Consider the following 19,233-nt stretch of genomic DNA (forward strand, 5'->3'; position numbering starts at 1 on the left):
TCACTTGAACTCGGGAGGTGGAGGTTGCAGTGAGCCAAGACCGCGCCACTGCACTCCAGCCTGGCGACAGAGCAAGACTCTGTCTAAAAAAAAAGAATTTGCATAAACATACTTCATAAATGTTAACATGGTACTAAATTTTGTAAGTAAATACAACATTTGCTTATTTTCATAATAAGTTGGTCTATGACATAAACTCTATGTGAACAACAAGTTTCCTTGACCAACAACAAAATGAAATCAGGGATCCTGCTACTAAGCTGTAGTCCGCCCTCTGCATCTGATTTACCTCTGTGTTTTGTATTGGCTGCTTATACAGTATTGAAGGAGTTCTGATGAACATAAATTAGTAACCGCACATGGTAACAAGTATTTTTTAACTTATTGTAAGCTCCAGAAACTCTTCAACAAACTTGTTAGAAAAGGTTGATTCTGAGGTCGACACAGAAACTAGTTAACTGTGCAACAGGAGTTAATGTTTGAGAGAGCTACTACACAGATTTATTTTCTCATTGTTTACTTTCAAAAAGATCAATGATGATTTACCCAAAAATCTGCAGGAAAAATGAAACCAAACCAGGCAAGCAAGAACAATAAGATATGAGCCCAGTAGTCAAGCACCTGGAGTTAGGGATTATGTGGGCCAAGATGCAAGAGAGAGAGAGGGAGAGAAAGAGGTAGGGTGGGGGGTGCTTGGGGAGGTATGGGCAGAAACATTCCCTGTGTTCTTGGAAATGTCATATATTCTCCAAAATGGTCCTCATAAGCAAATGACCAAAGGCCCTTACAACTAGATGATCATGTGTCTGGCTAGAGTAAGAGCTAGCTGAGGGTTCCTACTCTTGTTCATCAGAGTCTGGGCCCCCCAGCTCTGGTACATACAGACATGGAAAGAGAGGCTGGGGAGAGCCTAGGACCCCAGAGCAGTCACTTCAAGGCAGGGATCAGCATTGGTACAGGGATTGGGTGGAAGTCAAGTCCTGAGGAGCCCCTGTTCCCTCTGCTGCCAAAAACAATAGAAGGTTCTGGAAGCCCTGCCAATGGCCAAGCAACACAAGTCTGAGAACTGGCCCCACTGTGGGGCCCAGGACTGCAGGAGAAGCCACTTCTTCCAGACTGGCCTGGGCAGCTCACGCCTGCCAAGTCTCTGCTGCACCAAGAAGGAAGCTGGGAGGGAGGAAGGCCACTCCCATTAACCAAGCACCTGTTTTGTGCCAAGCAGCGCACTATGCCCACTGCACTTATTTCAGTTTGAACAGCAACACTGTGTGTGTGGTAGGTGCTTTTAACCCCTGATTGAGAGATGGGGAATTGAGCCTCAGCAAGATTAGAGAAGTCAGCCCCAAGAGCATGTGGCCATTCATGGCAGAGCTGGGATTCGAGCCCGCACTGCCTGGAGCCAACGCCCATGTGCTCAGACAGCTGCCAGGAGGCTCCAGCTGCACCTTTCAGGCTGCACACACCACGACTGTCAGGTCACCTCCTCTTAACTCGGCTCTGACAGAAATAGACCAGAGTGCAGAGGCACTGTGGCCCTCGTGTCACAATTAAAGCTATAAATGTTCTGAAGGTAGGGGGTTTAGAAAGCCAACCTTGGCTGGGAGTGAGTGAGATGTCTGAGGGAGCCGCAGAGCCAGGGTACACAGCGTGCACACCAGCGTGGCAGGGGACAATGTGCTCCCATCTTCAGAGGCCCTTTGGTCCTCAAATTTCATAGACCCAATGACACAGACCTTCTGGAACAGCAGGAGTCTCCTCAGAACACTCTGAACCTCTCATTGTTTACACAACAGCAGCTTCTATGAGATTCCCAGAGCTAATCCTTGTGCAGTGACCCATGTTAGAAGTGGGGAGACTGAGGCACAAAGAGATTTGCACCTAACCTGGGATTCAAAAACTGGTGAGGGCTGTAAGTGGGTGGGCTATGGTCCCCAAGCATGTCCATTACAGGTCTGATGCTCTGATGGTGGGTTTCAATTAGTAGCAGCAGTAAACATCTCCAAATAAAATTTTGACTTTACCTCTGTGTTGTGGGCCCTGCCATTTGTGAACCAGATGGGCAGTAGTGGATGGTGGTGCTCAGAGTTCTGGATGCCAGGGGGTTGATGGTGGTAGAAGCGTCCATCAGAGCAGGCCCCCCACATAATTCCCCAGCCACATCCATAGAATGGGGCTTCTCTCATCATTAAGACAACAGATATGAGTCTTCATAAGGCCCCCAAACAACCAGTCTTTTCAATTTTGTTATTTGTTTTGTGACAGTATATAATCCTAAATCTCCCTTCTAAGTGACACTGACAGTTACCTGAATCCCAGCAGCCCAACCAGAATTCCATGGATAATGAAACCCACTTTGTCCTTTTCTTTAATAAAGTGGTCACCCAAATCCCTGTCCTCTCAACTCTCCACTATGAAATGTATAAGCCATGATTATTTTTCCAAATGAAAAGTGCATAGACTTTCCATAAGAAATGACTCAGGGTATTTTATTCGGCCAGAAATGGATAGAAACATGGATGTTTCTACAAAACTCTAATTTTGGGTACTCTCTTATTTAAAATTTTTTTTTCATGAAAATTAAGCAGCATTTTTGCATGATTGAATGTTCCTGGGCATTTAGTTTTTTATGGTTGAATGTTTTATTTGAAAGTCTCCATAAATTCCTTTGTGAAGGCAGGTGGAGCAGCAAGAAGAGGGAAGGAGGAGAGAGAAGCGCGGCGCAGGGCCTGGCTGCATGGGCCCAGAGCACATGTCGGCTGGGCAAGGGAATGGGCAGATGAATGAATAGAATGATTGTCAAGCAGGGGACATATGTAATCATTGCTGCTCCCTGTCACCTGCAAGATCATCCAGAAATCTCTGATAAACAAACACCGGCCTGTTCAGGGCTCAGGGCCCTCTTGAGAGATTGGAGACTACCTGGGACCCAGGATAGAGCAGTGGCTGAGTACCAGATGCCCCGAGGCAACACCTACCCTTCCCTGCTGGCCACCTGCTAGTTTATCAAGCCCTTCCATGGGGTTTCCTCCTGGGAGGAACACCCCTCCAAGGAGACGGAGCAGGGATCATCCTGTTGTACACTTGGGTTCTACACCTGGAGCCAAAAGGAGCACTGTGCCCAGCTGGAAGAGGGGGAAGTCAGAATCAACATGCAAGTTGAATGTCAGTGTGGTGAGGCCACTCTAAGCATAGGAGACCTGACAGGTGTCAAGTCCCAGCCAGTGTCCCAACCTTCATAAACCTGCACACTTAGCTATCTCTCCCCACAAGGCCACAAAATTGAATTTGTGGATTAAATTGTGAGAATAATAAGAATATCATACGTCCATTTTCTTTTCTTTTCCTTTTTTTTTTTTTTTTTGAGATGCAGTTTTGCTCTGTCACCCAGGCTAGAGTGCAATGGCACAATCTCGGCTCACTGCAACCTCCGCCTCCCAGGTTCAAGAGATTCTTCGGCCTCAGCCTCCCAAGTAGCTGGGATTACAGGTGCTCGCCACCGCACCTGGCTAATTTTTGTATTTTTAGTAGAGACAGGGTTTCACCATCTTGGCCAGGCTGGTCTCAAACTCCTGACTTCATGGTCCACCCGCCTCAGCCTCCCAAAGTGCTTGGATTACAGACGTGAGCCACCGCGCCCAGCCCATATGTCCATTTTCAAACAGCACACCCGCTTCATCTCAGACTCTCGAAAAGTACCCTAGGGGTCTAAGGCCCCACATACTCCACCCCTCCCAAGTGAGACTGCCCTTCAGTGAGAGACAGGGAGCTGGTCCCCTCTTCTCTGTAGGGTGGGACCATGAAATACTTCTGGTATGGGGGAAACAACAGGGCCATTTGACCCCAAAGATCCAGGGGCCCCTACTTTTGGCTGTTGTCCACTAGAAAATTTGGGCAAAGAAGCAGAGAGAACTGGTTAAAAGCACCAATCCTCAGTTAAACCCACTGACTGTTTTCTACATGAAAATCTGAGCATGAAGAAGTGAACTAAGTGTTGAGTGGGAAGTGTCTCAAAATCTGCAAACTGCCAAGACTTACTAAGAATCTCAAAGACTTAACCTAACTTATTGAGGGGCAATGGCTCACTAGAACCCTCCCGAGGATGGTGAGTAGGATGACAATGACACATCAGAGACAGCTAAAAGAAACAGAGACATTCATCTTGAAAAGCATGCAGCTTCCGTTTTTGAATCTCTGGAATCTCCAAGAGGAGCAGGCTAGTTCAGAGTGGTCTTACAAGTGAGGAAAATGAAGGCAGGTACACACAGGGAGACAGCAGGAAAAACTGAGGAGGGGCCAAGAGTCAGAGCCATCAGACCGAGGCTGGGCTGACCCGTAAGACCCTGAGCTCTCTGCCCCTGGCAGAATCACAACAGTCATTAATTCATTCATTGAATCAAGCTGTCAAGGTGAAAATCAGTGTGATGAGGCCACCACTAAGCTTAGGAGACCTGAGCAGGTACAGTGGTAAAACTGTTCATTCAATGAATGAATGAATATTTGGGTACTGGAAGCAAGACACTCAGGACCTTACAGGCCAACCCATCCTATGTCTGGATGTACTGAGGTCTAGCAATGATTTGAATGCCAGAGGTAAGCCATGAAAAAACTAAAAAGTATACCATACACAGTAGAGAGGGTTATGAAAAAAAAAAAAATTAAACAGGATTATGGGAGAGGGCATGCTTGTGTTTCCTTTGGATCGGGGAGTAGGAGTTAGCTTTTAGCTAGGAAGGTGGGAGCGGAGCATCAGGAGAGGATGGGAGAGAGTGACCTTTGAAATTCCTTCCTTTCTGAATCCATAGTCTCACAAAATACCACTGCCCATTTGCTTGTTAAGATCTGCAGAGTGAATGCAGTGCAGTGAATACAGCTGAGGCAACTTTGCACTAAGCGCCCAGTGGGTGTTTGAATAGGGCCAGGAGTCCTGAACACGGTAAAGTGGCGGCTTCTCCTTCCTCCTACCCGCTGCCCCCTGCGTGTTCTGCCTGCCTGGCAGGCTGGCTTGTGGAACTGCTTGGGCTTGTGTTAAGAGCCTAGCTCAGCATGGAGCTTGTAAATCTTCTCTCACATCATGAAATGCCAGCATTTTCACAGCCAGGGATTCCTGTTCTCATAAAGTCTGCACACCAGCAGACTTACATCTAAAGTGTCCTCTGGAATGACAAATTGATGTCAGAGCTGCCTGAAGCCAAACACCAGGGCAGGCAGCCTTGTGGCTCACTTGGAAGGAAGGGCTCCTCTGCAGCCCCTGGAATTGGATGTCATGATCGCCAGGCCTGGTTGGTGGGGCTCTGCCTGCAGAGGGACCCTGAAACACAGCTTCCTGAGGAGAAATGGAAATGATGGCCCCACACTGAGAACCAAGGACCTGGAACACATTTGTGTTCAACACTATTTGAGGGAATAAAAAGAAAAAAAAATGCTTCTAAGCATATATACAGTTGTAATCCATATGGGAAATACTCACTTATAAGTGACTCTTAACCTTGGCTCCCATTAGAATGACCTGCAGAGCTTTTCAGAGATAAGCATACAGAGAGCTGCAGTTCTCTGGAGATCCTGATTCAGTAGAATCTAGAATCTAGAAAGGGGCCCCTGCATCTGTGGAAAGAGTTTCACAGGTAAAGATTTACCACCCAATACATAAGAACAACAAAAGATGAATAACAAGAAGGACATCGTAGCAGCCTTCTAAAATGGTCCCTAACGACCCCCACCTCCTGGTATTCAGCACTTGTGCAATCCCCTTCCCTGGAGAATGAGCTGGACCTGATGACTCACCTCTATGCATACAACAGGGCACAAGATGAAGGGATGTCACTTCTATGAATAAGTTACAAAAAGGGAGTGGCTTGTTTGGGCACCTTCTTGCCTGCTCTTGTTTGCTTGCTCTCGGGAAAGCCAGCCGCCATGTTGTGAGTTGCCCTGTGGGGAGACCCACATGGCAAGAAATTGATGCCTTCAGCCAACAGTCAGTGAAGACTTGAGGCCTGCCCACAGCCATGTGGGCAAACTTGGACAATCACCCTCTCCCAGTGGAGCCTTGAGATGATGGCTGCCCCAGGGGACACCTTGACTGTAGCCTTGTGAGTGATCCTGAGCCAAAGGCACCGAGAAGAGTGCTCCCAGATTCCCGATCCACAGAAGTTTTGAGATAATAAATGTGTTATTTTAAGCTGTTACATTTTGGGAATAATTTGTCATGCAGCAATAGGTAACCAATACAGACACGTGTAACAAAACATGAATTTTGGGGCAGGGGGGATTATGAGTGATCTGTAACTTCTTCCTTTTGCTGATCAACATTTTTTCTTTTCTCCTTCCTTCCTTCCTTCCTTTCTCTCTCTGTTTCTTTCTTTCTCTCTCTGTTTCTTTCTTTCTCTTTCTCTCTCTCTCTCTCTCCTCGCCTCGCGGTCCCTCGATCTCTCTCGTCGGGCTCGCTCAATCATCTCTCCGTCTCTCTCTGCGGTCGCCCTTTTCTTTTCTATTCTTGAGACAGGATCTCAATCTGTCACTCAGGCTGGAGTGCAGTAACATGCTCACAGGTCACTGTAGCCTTGATCTCCCAGGCTCAAGCAATCCTCCCACCTCAGCTTCCCAAGTAGCTGCGACTACAGGCATGTGCCAAGATACCTAGCTAATTTTTTTTTTTTTTTTTAAGGTGGAGAAGGAGCCTCGCTCTGTTGCCCAGGCTGGAGTGAAGTGGCGCCATCTCCGCTCACTGCAACCTCTGCCTCCCGGGTTCAAGTGATTCTCCCGTCTCAGCCTCACACATAGCTGGGACTGCAGGTGCCCACCACCATGCCTGGTTAATTTTTGTGTTTTTAGTAGAGACAAGGTTTCACCATGTTGCCTAGGTTGATCTTGAACTCCACCTGCCTCTGCCTTCCAAAGTGCTGGTATTCCAGGTGTGAGCTACGGTGCCTTGTTTACATTTTCTATTTGTTTGCAATGTTACTATGGTTTATGTTCAAAATGAAAAATTATTTTAAAATTGTATTTTAAAAACTTGGAAAACATAGGAGAAAATGTTTCTAACCTTGTTAGGCAAGACTTTCTTAGACAAGTCACTAAAAGGGCAATCTAAAAGAAAACAAGATAAATTGGACTTTATCAAAATGAAAATCTTTTGCTCTTCTAGAAATACCATTAAAAATATAAAAAGACAAGGCTAGGCATGGTGGCTTATGCCTGTAATTTCATTACTTTGGAAGGTCGAGGCGGGTGGATTGCTTGAGGCCAGGGGTTTGAGACCAGCCTGGTTAACCTGGTGAAACCTCATCTCTACTAAAAATACAAAAATTAACTGGGCATGGTGGTGCATGCCTGTAATCCCAACTACTTGGGAGGCTGAGACACAAGAATCGTTTGAACCTGGGAGGCAGAGGTTGCAGTGAGGCAGGATCGTGCCACTGTGCACTCCAGCCTGGGTGACAGGGAGACTGTCTCAAAAACAAACAACAACAACAAAAAAACCCTGAAAAGGCAAGCCACAGACTAGGAGAAGAAAATTGCAAATCATCTATCTGATAAAGGACTTGTTTCCAGAATATGTCAAGAACTCTGACAACACTAAGACAATCAACCAAATTAAAAATGAGAAAAATATTTGAACAGACATTTCTCTAAAAAAGATACACAAATGGCTAATAAGCACATGAATGACATTCAACACCATTAGTCATCGGGAAAATGCAAATCCAACCACAAAGAGGTACCACAGGATGTGAAGAAAGTGGAACTCTCATACGTTGCTGGTGGGAACATAAAATGGAGCAACCACTTTGGAAAACAATTTGGCAGTTTCTTAAAAAGTTAAGTATAAACTTATCATATGACCTACTCCTATGAATCTAACCCAGAGAAATGAAAACATACGTCCACACAAAGACTTGTATGCAAATATTCACAGCAGCATTGTTCTTAATAGGCAAAAACTGGAAACAATCCAAATTTCCACTGACAGGTGAATAAGCAAAATGTAATAAACGCATCCAATGAGATAGTACTTAGCATAAAAAGAAAAAAAGTACTGATTCACACCACAACATGAATGAACCATAAAAACAGTATGCTAAGGGAAAGAAGCCACACAGAATACATGTTGTGTGATTCTGTTTATATGAAATGTCCAGAAAAGGCAAATCAATAGAAGGAGAAAGTAGATTTGAGATTGACTGGGTTTAAGGTAGGAATATATTTGACTGCAAATAAGCACAACATGAAATGTTTGGGGTTGATAAAAATATTCTAAAACTGATTGTGGACATGGTTGTAAAAGTATATAAATTTATTACAAATCATTGAATTGTATATTTACTGTAGGCAAATTTTATGTTATGTAAATTATACCTCAATAAAGCTGTAAAAAGGTTATATTCTGACTGGGTGCAGTGACTCACGCCTGTAATCCTAGCACTTTGGGAGGCTGAGGCAGGTGGATTGCCTGAGTCAAGGAATTTGAGACTAGCCTGGGCAACATGGCAAAACACTGTCTTTATTAAAAATACAAAAATGAGCTAGGTGTGGTGGTGCATGCCTGTAGTCCCAGCTACTTGGGAGGCTGAGGTGGGAGGATCTCCTGAGTCTAGGAGGTCAAGGCTGCAGTGAGCTGTGATTGTGCCACTGCATTCCAGCATAGGTGATAGAGTGAGACCCTGTCTCAAAAGAGAAAGGGTTATATTTATGACCTTGAACCCAGTGAATCATGCTCAGGGCACCATCAGCAATGTATATAAAGGCTCACATCAACTGTGCTCGTGAGAGAGAGTGTGTGTGTGTGTGGTTTTTGTTTATGAGTTAATGAAAAACTGGAAACAACTTGAATGCCTGGCAATAGAGTAATAAATGACTAATAAGTGGTGATCCACTTGATAGAATAGAATGTAGCCATATTAAGTGGTACATACAAATAATTTTTAAGGACTTGGGTTAATGCTCAGGATAGAGTATCAAATTGTTATTATGGCCACATTTCTCCAAGAGTAAAAAGAGCTTATATATAAATGTTTATTTTTAAACACAGTTGAATTTGAGCTGTGAATGCGTGACTCTCTATATATAATATAACCAGATGCATATATGAATATAGCTTTTTTTCCTTCTGGACATTTATACATAGTAAACTGCTGGTGGCTATGTAAGTAATATCTGTTTTCTTCTTTGCTCATTATATCTTCTGATTTTTAAAAAAATTTTGGCCTGGTGCAGTGGCTCATACCTGTAATCCCAGGACTTTGGGAGGCCAAGGCGAGTGGACCACTTGAGCTCAGGAGTTTGAGACCAGCCTGGACAACATGACGAAACTCCATCTCTACTAAAAATACAAAACAATTAGCCGGGGTTGGTGGCTCATGCCTGTTGTCCCAGCTACTCTGAGGCTGAGGTGGGAGAATCATCTGAGCCCAGGAACTTGAGCTGCAGTGAGCTGTGGTTAAGCCACTGCACCCCAGCCTGGGCAACAAGAGTGAGACCGTGTCTCAAAAATAATAATTTTTTAATTTTTAAAGATAGGGCATCACTCTTTCTGCCCAGGCTGGAGCGCAATGGCATGAACAGAGCTCACTGCAGCTTCAGTCACCTGGGCTCAAGTGATCTTCTGCCCAGGTAACAAAAACATTGTTTTCTGTAGAGACAGGGTCTTGCTCTGTTGCCCAGGCCGATCCTGAACTCCTGGCCACAAATGACCTCCCTACCTCAGCCTCCTAAAATGCTGGGATTACAGGCATTAGTCACTGAGTTCAGCCCAATTATTTTTTTCCAAAAAGCATGTATTTGTTTTTAAAATGAAATAAAAAATTTGTTTAGAGAATAAAGAAAGCAAAGAGATGGCAGATCTCCCCTCTCCTGGTCAGATGAGAGGCTGTGGTTTCTTCCACGAAGGGTACACCCTGGGCTCAGTGAAATGATGCAGAGGGCCTCTCAGCAGTTGCAGACATCAATGGCAGTGAGCCCACCTGGAAACAGTGGCCTGAGTCCCACTCATCCCAGCTTGGAATCCTCAGTCCGTTAGAGATTCTGGTACAAGGCAGCCTGATGCAAGGACACTTCCCTTCTCAATGGCCGAGAGGAAGAGAGAATCCTGCATAGAGAGGCCTCCAGGGCTGGTCACTCCCGGGTGCCAGGCAGGAAAGGGAGCAACCACTTTGGAAACAGACACCTGAGACTCAATAGAAAGCATGGAAAGCCTGGGTCTATAGGATGTAGCTGTGGCACCAGAGAGAGGGTTTAAACACTGGGGACTCAGAGACATAACTGCTATGGAAGCCACACTCTGTGGGGCCTGAGGCAAGCTACTGATCCTCAAAGAATCTCAGTTTCCCCATCTGTAAAGTGGAGACAACGACACTGCCTAGTTTCAGAGTGGTAACCTGTATCACTGGTTAATAGGATTCAAGGTGTAAAGGGGTCACGTTAGTTCCCCGTGGGTGCTGTAACACATGACCACAACCCGGGTGATTTAAAACAGAAGTTTATTTTCTCAGTTCTGGAGCTAGATGACCAAAATCGAGGTGTCAGCCAGGCCATGCTACCTCTGAAACCTGAGGGGAAAGCTCCTTTTTTGCTTCTTCCTAGCTTTGGGGGTTGCCGGAATCCCTTGACGTTCCTTGGTTTGTAGATGAATCTCTCCAGTCTCTGACCCTCTCATCACATGGCCTTCTTCCCCATGTGTCTGTTTTCTCGTCTTCTAAGGACATCCGCCATTGGGTTAGGGCTCCCTCTACTCCAGCACATCACCTTGATTAATTATGCCTGCAAAGACTCTCTCCAAATAAGGCCACATTCCGAGGTTCTGGGTGGACTTGAATTTTGGGAGGACACTATTAAATCTAGTATAGGGGCATTTGGGTGAAATAAATTTGGGGGAAACTGCCTATCATAACCTCCCCCTTTGAGTTTCACAATGCACATTAGGCTATTAAAGGCACTGAACAAAGAACTATAGCATTTCCCAAAATTGCACACAGAACCCATTAACATCTGGAGAAACTACCATGTCTCAGCCTGGGGGAGCCTGGTCTGCATTATAGGGCAGTTGGGGATTCTGTGAATGTAGCACACAGTAGCAGTCACACTATAGGAGCTTCATCAATTTCCCCTTTTTCCCACTAGCCACAAGTCCAGACTTGGGGCCATGCCCTTGACTGCTACCCGTCTCTTACCAATGGCTTCTACCACATGTTACATGCTCTGGCTTCAGGAAGATGGAAAGGGGCCACCACCCCAAGGCTGAGTGGGGGAAATTCCAGCCTTACGGTTGACACCCAGAGATAACACTGCTGAAGAAGTAAGCTTCTCTTTTTTTAGGAAGATAACTCTCCACTGAGCTCTTGGAAGGAAAAGTAGGGCAGGAAATGAAGTCTCTGGGATCCCAAAGCAAGGACCTGATGGAAAAAGCAGACGGCTTGGAGGCAGGTATTGGCAAGTGCACTAGGAAGCCATTGGGCTGCTCCCCCTCAGCAGGCAGCTCTGCACAAGGTCCTCTAGGAGCAAAACTCAGGAAGCTCTGGATTCAGATGCCACTACCAAAGAACAGTCCAGGTGCTTCTCCAGACCATGAGCTCCAGGAGGACAGGGACCCTGTCTAGCTTGCTCATGGCAGTGAGTAGACTGGTAATTGGTACATACTAGGGGCTGAATAGAATTTGTATAAAGAGCTAACTAGTTAATAATTCACAGGACAGTTGCCTTAGCCTGTTGAGGCTGCTATAGCAAAATATCATAAACTGGGTGGCTTAAAAACAACAAGCATTCATTCATTTATGGAATCTGTCTCTGTAGCCCAGGCTGGAGTACAGTGGTACAACCTCAGCTTGCTACAACCTCTGCCTCCTGGGTTCAAGCGATTCTCCTGCCTCAGCCTCCTGAGTAGCTGGGATTACAGGCATATGCCACCACATCCGGCTAATGTTTGTATTTTTAGTAGAGACAGGGTTTCGCCATGTTGGCCAGGTTGGTCCCGAACTCCTGACCTCAAGTAATCCACTCGCCTCAGCCTCCCAAAGTGCTGGGATTACAGGCGTGAGTCACCACACCCTGCCTATTTCTCACAGTTTTGGAAGCTGGAACTCCAAGATCAGGGTGCCAGCATGGTTCTGTTGTGGGCCCTCTATGGCTTGCAGACTGCCAATTTCTTATTGGAAAGAAAGCACAAGAGCTCTCTGGGGTGGTTGATTTGTTTGTTTGTTTGTTTGTTTATTTAGAGATAGGGTCTCACTCTGTCACCCAGGCTGGAGTGCAGTGGTGCAATCACAGCTCACTGCTGCCTCTGCCTCCTGGGCTCAAGTGATCCTCCCACCTTAGCCTCCTGAGTAGCTGGAACCACAGGCATGCACCACCATGCCTGGCTAATTTTTGTATTTTTAGTAGAGATGAGGTTTCACCTGTTGCACAGGCTGGTCTGACTCTTGGACTCAAGCAATCTGCCCACCTCTGCCTCCCAAGTGCTGGGATTACAGGCATGAGCCACCATGCCCAGCCTGGGGTCCCTTTTATAAGGGTACTTACCCTGTTTATGAGGGCTCCACCATCATGACCTAATTACTTCCTAAAGTCCCTACCTCCTCATACCATCACCTTGGGATTAGAGCTTCAACATACAAATTTTATAGGGACACAAATATTTAATTCATTGTAGCAGCACTTTCTTTTTGTTTTATAACCTCTTTTCTCCTGAAATAAAAAAGACGCGTATCCATGTTATAAAACATCAAACACACAAACAGAAAACATCAAGACGTGCTAGAATCAAAAGATCTTTACATGCTGGGTGCAGTGGCTTATGCCTGTAATCCCAGGACTTTGGGAGGCCAAGACAGGAGAATCACTTGAGGCCGAGAGTTTGAGACCAGCCTGGCCAACATAGTGAAACCCAGTCTCTACTAATACAAAAAATTAGCCAGGTGTGGTGGCACACACATGTAATCCCAACTACTTGGGAGGCTGAGACAGAGAATCGCTTGAACCCAGGAGGCAAAAGTTGCAGTGAGCCAAGATCTTTTGAAGATAAAATGGTAAGCATAATAACCTGGTTACAAAATGTGTTTATAGTATGATATTACTTCTAAAACCATGAATACATAAGTATTGATAGCTACATGCAAAAATAGCTAGGTGGGGCGACAAAGTGAGACTGTCTCAAAAGAAAAAACATACTTTTAAAAAATAAAAAATTTTAAAAGATCTTTCTGAAGATCTTTTGAATTGTTACATATTATTTGACTTCGTGGATTCCTTGATGGCATAAATGCAAGGAGTGACATTTTGAAATAGCCAAGATTCCTCCCCTTCTGTATTTCCTTCTTCTAGGACCCTTCGCCCAATCAGATGGCAGCTGGACTGAGCTGCTGCCATCACCTCAGGAAAGTCATGATGTAAGAAATAAACACATCTGACTTTCAACTTTTCAGGTGGCAGAAAATCTATTTTTTCTCAGCGGGTATGACAGATTAAAGATGACTGTAAATTCTTCACCATTGCTCCCATTAGGAGGCAGGGTCCATGCCCCTTCCTGCTGAAGTCAGGTGGGTTCGGTGATTGCTTGAGCAATGGAATAGGGCGGAAGTAATGCTATGCCAGTTGCCAGGCCCAAGATTAGAGACTGGCAGCTTCTGCCTCCTGCTCCCAGAGCCAGGCCCCGGGCCTCCGTGTGGGCGGTCTGACTTTCCTGCAGCAGCCACACCATGAGAATCCCGAGCTGTGTGGAGAAGCGCCGGAGACCGGACCTCATGTGAAGAAAGGGCAGGAGGCCGAGGAGCACCCCAGCACCCCAGACATGTGCATGAAAAGCCTCCTTGCAAGTGAATCCCTCGGCTCCCTCCAAACCCTTCCCAAACTCTTGACCCACACTGCTGCGACCAAAATAGGGTTGCTAGAGTTAGCAAATAGAACTACAGGATGTTCAGTCACATTTGAATTTTAGATCAACAAGGAATTTTTTTTAGTCTACGTATCTGTCAAATATTGCATGGAATTGCATGGGACATATTTACACTAAAAAATTGTACGTTATCTGAAATTCAGATTTAACTCAGGTTAAATTTTTATCTGTGTAGTAGAGATAGAAGTTAATTTTTTAAGCTTGAAGATAAAATATTTACAGTATTTACAGGTAAAAGATCTGCAGTATTTTATCTGGCAAGTGTAGACCAAAATAATATGTGTGTTTCACACCACTAAGTTTCAGTGTTTGTCATGTAACAATAGACAACTAGGATAGTGGGGACAGAAAGGAATCTGGGATAGCTGATACACCAAATGTGGAGGTATACAGTCCCTAGACAGAGCCATTTTTTTCACCCTTGGAAGCAAAAATAGAAATAAAAGACTTGGTGCCTCCTCCCCTTGCCTCCCTCTCCCAGGTTGAGTCTCTTCCTGTGGGGTGGGACACATGGCAGTGTAGAGATGTAGGGAGTGACCTCAGAAAGCAGAGGGCAACTGGGTCTTTCAGCACAGCCAGTGGCCTAAGGGTGATGTCCCTGCATTCCAAGAGGGCATGGAAATGCTGTTGTAGAGCCAGTGTGCCCAGAGAAGACTCAGGGCCAGGGTGAGGATGGAGGTGTGGACCATGACCCAGTAATGAACGGCAAGGAGGCCCTCTGTATTAGTCCATTCTCACACTACTGTAAAGACATTCCTGAAACTGGGTAACTTATAAAGAGGCTTAATCAGCTTACGGTTCCGTGGGCTGTACAGGCTTCTGCTTCTGGGGAGGCCTCAGCACAGTTACCATCATGGCAGAAGGGTAAGGGGAAGCAGGCAAATATTCACATGGCCGGCAGGAGAGAGAGAAAAGGGGAGGTGCTACACACTTTTAAACAAGCAAATCTCAGGAGACCTCTATCATAAGACAGCCACAGGTGGATGGTGCTAAATCATTAGAAACCACCCCCATGATCCAGTCACCTCCCACCAGACCCTACCTTCAACATTGGGGATTACAATTTGACATGAAATTTGGGTGGGGATACAGACCTAAACCATATCACCCTTTCAGCGTGGACGCCCTTCCACCACCTCACTCTCACCACCCCACCATGTTTGGTACTAAACACCGTCCTTGGCCCTGGGAAAAAGCCAAGGCAGCCCTCACAGGGATTGAGATTAATTTCCTTCATTCAGTGAGGTGTGTCTCAGAATAAAACTCAGCTCAGGTCATAGAAAATACGAAATGTATGTTTCTAGCCCAAATAAGTTCATAACATTTCTACCTGCCACAAACCATTTTATACCACACTGCGGTTATATTCAAACTGGACAAAAAAAAATCTACATTTGTGTGCATTATTACTGACACCCCTAAGTTCTCTTTCACATGCCATGTTCAGGCTTCCAAAGTCAGCTGAGGGACCATTTCAGTCACATGGCCATTGCAGGGCAGGCTGATTAAGAGCATGGACTCTGGGGCTAGACTGCCAGGCTCTGTCATCTAATGGCTGTGTGTCCTTGAGCTAATTACTTAACCTCCCTGGACCTCCATTTCTTTAACTGTAAAATGGCAATAACAGTAATATTTACCCCAGAGCATTGCCATTAGAATGAAGCAAACCTGGCTTATGGTATGTGTTCATAAGTCTTAGCCATTGTTTTTTCTTTGAGCACTTACATGGAGATAACATTTCTTATTATCTATCTAGTTATTGTTAGAGAGACTGGGTCTTGCTGTGTTGCCCAACTGGTCTTGAACTCCTGGGCTCAAGCAATCTGCCCACCTCAGCCTCCCAAATATCTGGGACTACAGGTGCACACCACCATGAGCGGTTTCTTACTGTTTTATAAAAACCAGTGGAAAATAGAAATGTAGAAATGTTGCTGCCTATGAAAATCAAATGGTGACAAAGATAGGAAATCATGTATACCAGAGGCAGGAAATCTTCATCCTCAATGAATACCCTCTGGATTTGTCTGTCACCTGTAGGTTCAATTGTTAAGGGAAAAAAAAAGATTAAAGAAAAACATACAAAATCTAGAAATACACTGTAACAGACACTATCAGTGCCCCTCCTTGTCACCTCCACCACATTCACTATTTCTGTGCACTCAAGCCTGGCCTCGGCTGCCTGCCTCTGGACTCGCCTCAGGACTCCCCCGGGCCCTGGGGCCTGCTGTGTGTGCTCTGCAGAACCGTATTGCCAAGTGGTAATTTGCTTGTTAAATCATCTTTCATTAGCTCCCTTTCTTTCTTGGGGGGTAGGGGGCAGGGTTTTACTCTGTTGCCCAGATGGAGTGCAGTGGTATGATCATGGCTCACAGCAGCCCTAGACTCCTGGGCTCAAGCAGTCCTCCTGCCTCAGCCTCCCAAAGCGCTGGAATTACAGGTGTTAGCCACTGCACCCAGCTTATTATAGCTTTCTTTATATCCTTTTCTTTTTTTCTCTTTCCTCTACCTTGTCAGCATTTCTTGGAATCACCCAAAAATAAACTACCTGCAATCAGATTTTTGTCTTAGATGTTACTTTTGGGAAAACACAAACTAAGACACATATTAAAGATTATATCTAAAAGGTTAGGCACAATTTAGTGATTTGATCCTGTTATTTGCAACAACATGGATGAACCTGAAGGACATTACACTAAGTGAAAAAGGTTAGGCACAGAAAGGCAGTGGAATTGGCCCTCTCTACTCATGAGTACATCCTTGGATTCAACCGATGGTGGATTGAAAATGCAGTCAGGCCTATGATGATTGTGACTTTTCTTGTCCTTGTTCCCTAAACAATACAGTATAACAGCTATATACATTGTGTTAGGTATTATGAGTAATCTAAAGATGATATAAAGTTGGCCAGGCACGGTGGCTCATGCCTGTTATCCCAGTACTTTGGGAGGCCGAAGCAGGTGGATCACATGAGGCCAGGAGTTTGAGACCAGCCTGGCCAGCATGGCAAAACCCTGTCTCTACTATTACAAAAATTAGCAAGGTATGGTGGTGGGTACCTGTAATCCCAGCTACTTGGGAGGCTGAGGCAAGAGAGTCACTTGAACCCAGGAGGCAGAGTTTGCAGTGAGCCAAGATTGTGCCACTGTACTCCAGCCTGGGCAACAGAGTGAGACCCTGTCTCAAAAAAAACAAAACAAAACAAAATAAAGATGATGTAAAGTATATGGGAGGATGTGCACAGGTTATAGGCAAATACTATGCCGTTTTATAGAAGGGACTTAAGCATCTGCAGAATTTGGTATCTGCAAGGGTGGGGGTGGTATGGAGGTCCAGAACCAATCCTCCGAGGATACTGAGGGACAACTGTTTTGCCTGATCCCACTTATATATGGCAGCTGAAAAAGTCAAACTCAGATGCAGAGAGTAGAATGGTGACTGCCGGGGCTGGGCAGCAGGGGAAGAAGGGGATATGGGGAGATGTTGGTGAAATGGTACAAAGTTTCAATTACACAGGAAGAATAAACTCTGGAGAACTAATATACAGCATGGTGACTACAGTTAATAATACTGAATTGTATACTTGAAATTTGCTAAGAGGGTAGATCTTAAATGATCTCACCACACACAAAAAATGGTAACTATGTGAGTCATGGATATGTTAATTAGCTTGACTGTGGTGATCATTTTACAATGTTTCAAAATCTTTCTGTAATATCAAAACATTATGCCATATATCTTAAATATATATAATTTTTATTTGTCAATTATACCTCAGTAAAGCTGGGAGAAAAATAATTAGTGATTTAATAACGTTTTAATTTGGGGGGTGGGATGTAAATATCTCTCATAACTTTAAAAGCTACTGTCAGGTTTTTTTTTTTTTAAATAAATTACATAAGTTTCAAACCTCTGACTTCTGGGCAGATTTCTAGGAACATAAAGCACTGCTTTGACTCAGTCACTCCTTCTCTTGATGGACACTTGGTTTATTTTCAACGGTTGCTAACACAATGCTGCAACAAACATCCTTTCGGCAAAATTTGTGCACACATCCTTGATCTCTTTAGCACAGATTCCCGAGAGGGAAGTCACTGTGTTGAAAGATGTGCATTTCTATTGCCAAACTACTTATTCTCCCACTGCCTCCCTAGGCCTGGGTCAGAGTGTTTTCCCAGCTCAGTTCTCCACTTGCCTGTGTCCCTCACTGAGGGGCAGGTAGCTAGTTCACAGGGCACACCCAGAGGGGACATCCAGGGATGGCACAGGCCTGTGTCCAGTCCCAGCCAGGAGAGACTAAGAGTCAGATGCAGGCTGACCCTGGGAACAAGGTTCAGGCCACTAGAGAATGGAAAATTTACCCAGGGAAACCCAGGGTGGGGCTCCACCATGCAGATGGCAGCTGCAAAGGCCAGCTGGCCCATGTGGCACTTGTGTGCAAGTTAAGAAAGGTTGTCCCTTCCTCAGGTAAAATAATAAAGGTCAAGTTAGTAGAAGCAGCCCTGGCTGTGTCCACACACACCACAGCCCACTCATGGTAGCAGCATGCACACACACACTGGGTGCCACCCTCGCGCCCCCACCCCACCCCCACAGCCCCGCCAGGTGAGGTAATCATGTCAAAGTCTTGGAGGCCTTGGAATCAGGCCTTAAAGGGTATCAAGCAGTTGGAGTGCAGATGGGACAGAGGCACACAGGTGTGCAGACAGTTTGTGCACAGCCCCAAGAGCCACCGTGAGTTTAGGTCAAAGGGCGTTCTCCCCAGCTACCTGCCTAGAGGCCTAGTCAATCTGCCATCCAGTGTGCTCATGTAAATTAGCATGTCTACCATGTGGATGTAGGTGCCCTTGAGCAGTGCTCAACCTGACTTCCTGAACATGGGCCACAAGGCACCATCCTTTCAAGGTCTATGAGCTGTACCTGAGTGGCAGACCCTACCTGCTGGTGGGCTTCAGCTCCTCAGCCAAGACCTTCCAGCCCTGCTCAGCAGAAGCCCAGGGATGCAGCAGAGACTTCAGTGACTTGAACAGGGAGGGACTGAGAAGGCAGGATCCACCCCAGGCCGCAGCATCTCCAGAAGTAGCTCCCTGGGCTCAGACCAGCAAATTAAAGGCACTGAAGATAAAAGAGCGAGGCTTCAGTAAGCAGCTGGGCAAAATGAAAGCCCAAGGGCTGTTTTATGGCCTCCTAATGGGAAGATTCTGATGCACCTTATTATGCGCAATCAAGCACTTATAATTACAGAGACCCGGGAGACTCAGAGGCGGCCTCCTGGCTTTGGCTTTCACTCCCAGCTGGCCTTGACAAATCACGATTTCTCATCTCCTCGCCCACAGGAATCTAGGAACATGCTAATT

This window comes from Rhinopithecus bieti, unplaced genomic scaffold (assembly GCF_001698545.2).
Source record: "Rhinopithecus bieti isolate Rb0 unplaced genomic scaffold, ASM169854v2 scaffold_11944, whole genome shotgun sequence".
NCBI classification, from domain to species: domain Eukaryota; kingdom Metazoa; phylum Chordata; class Mammalia; order Primates; family Cercopithecidae; genus Rhinopithecus; species Rhinopithecus bieti.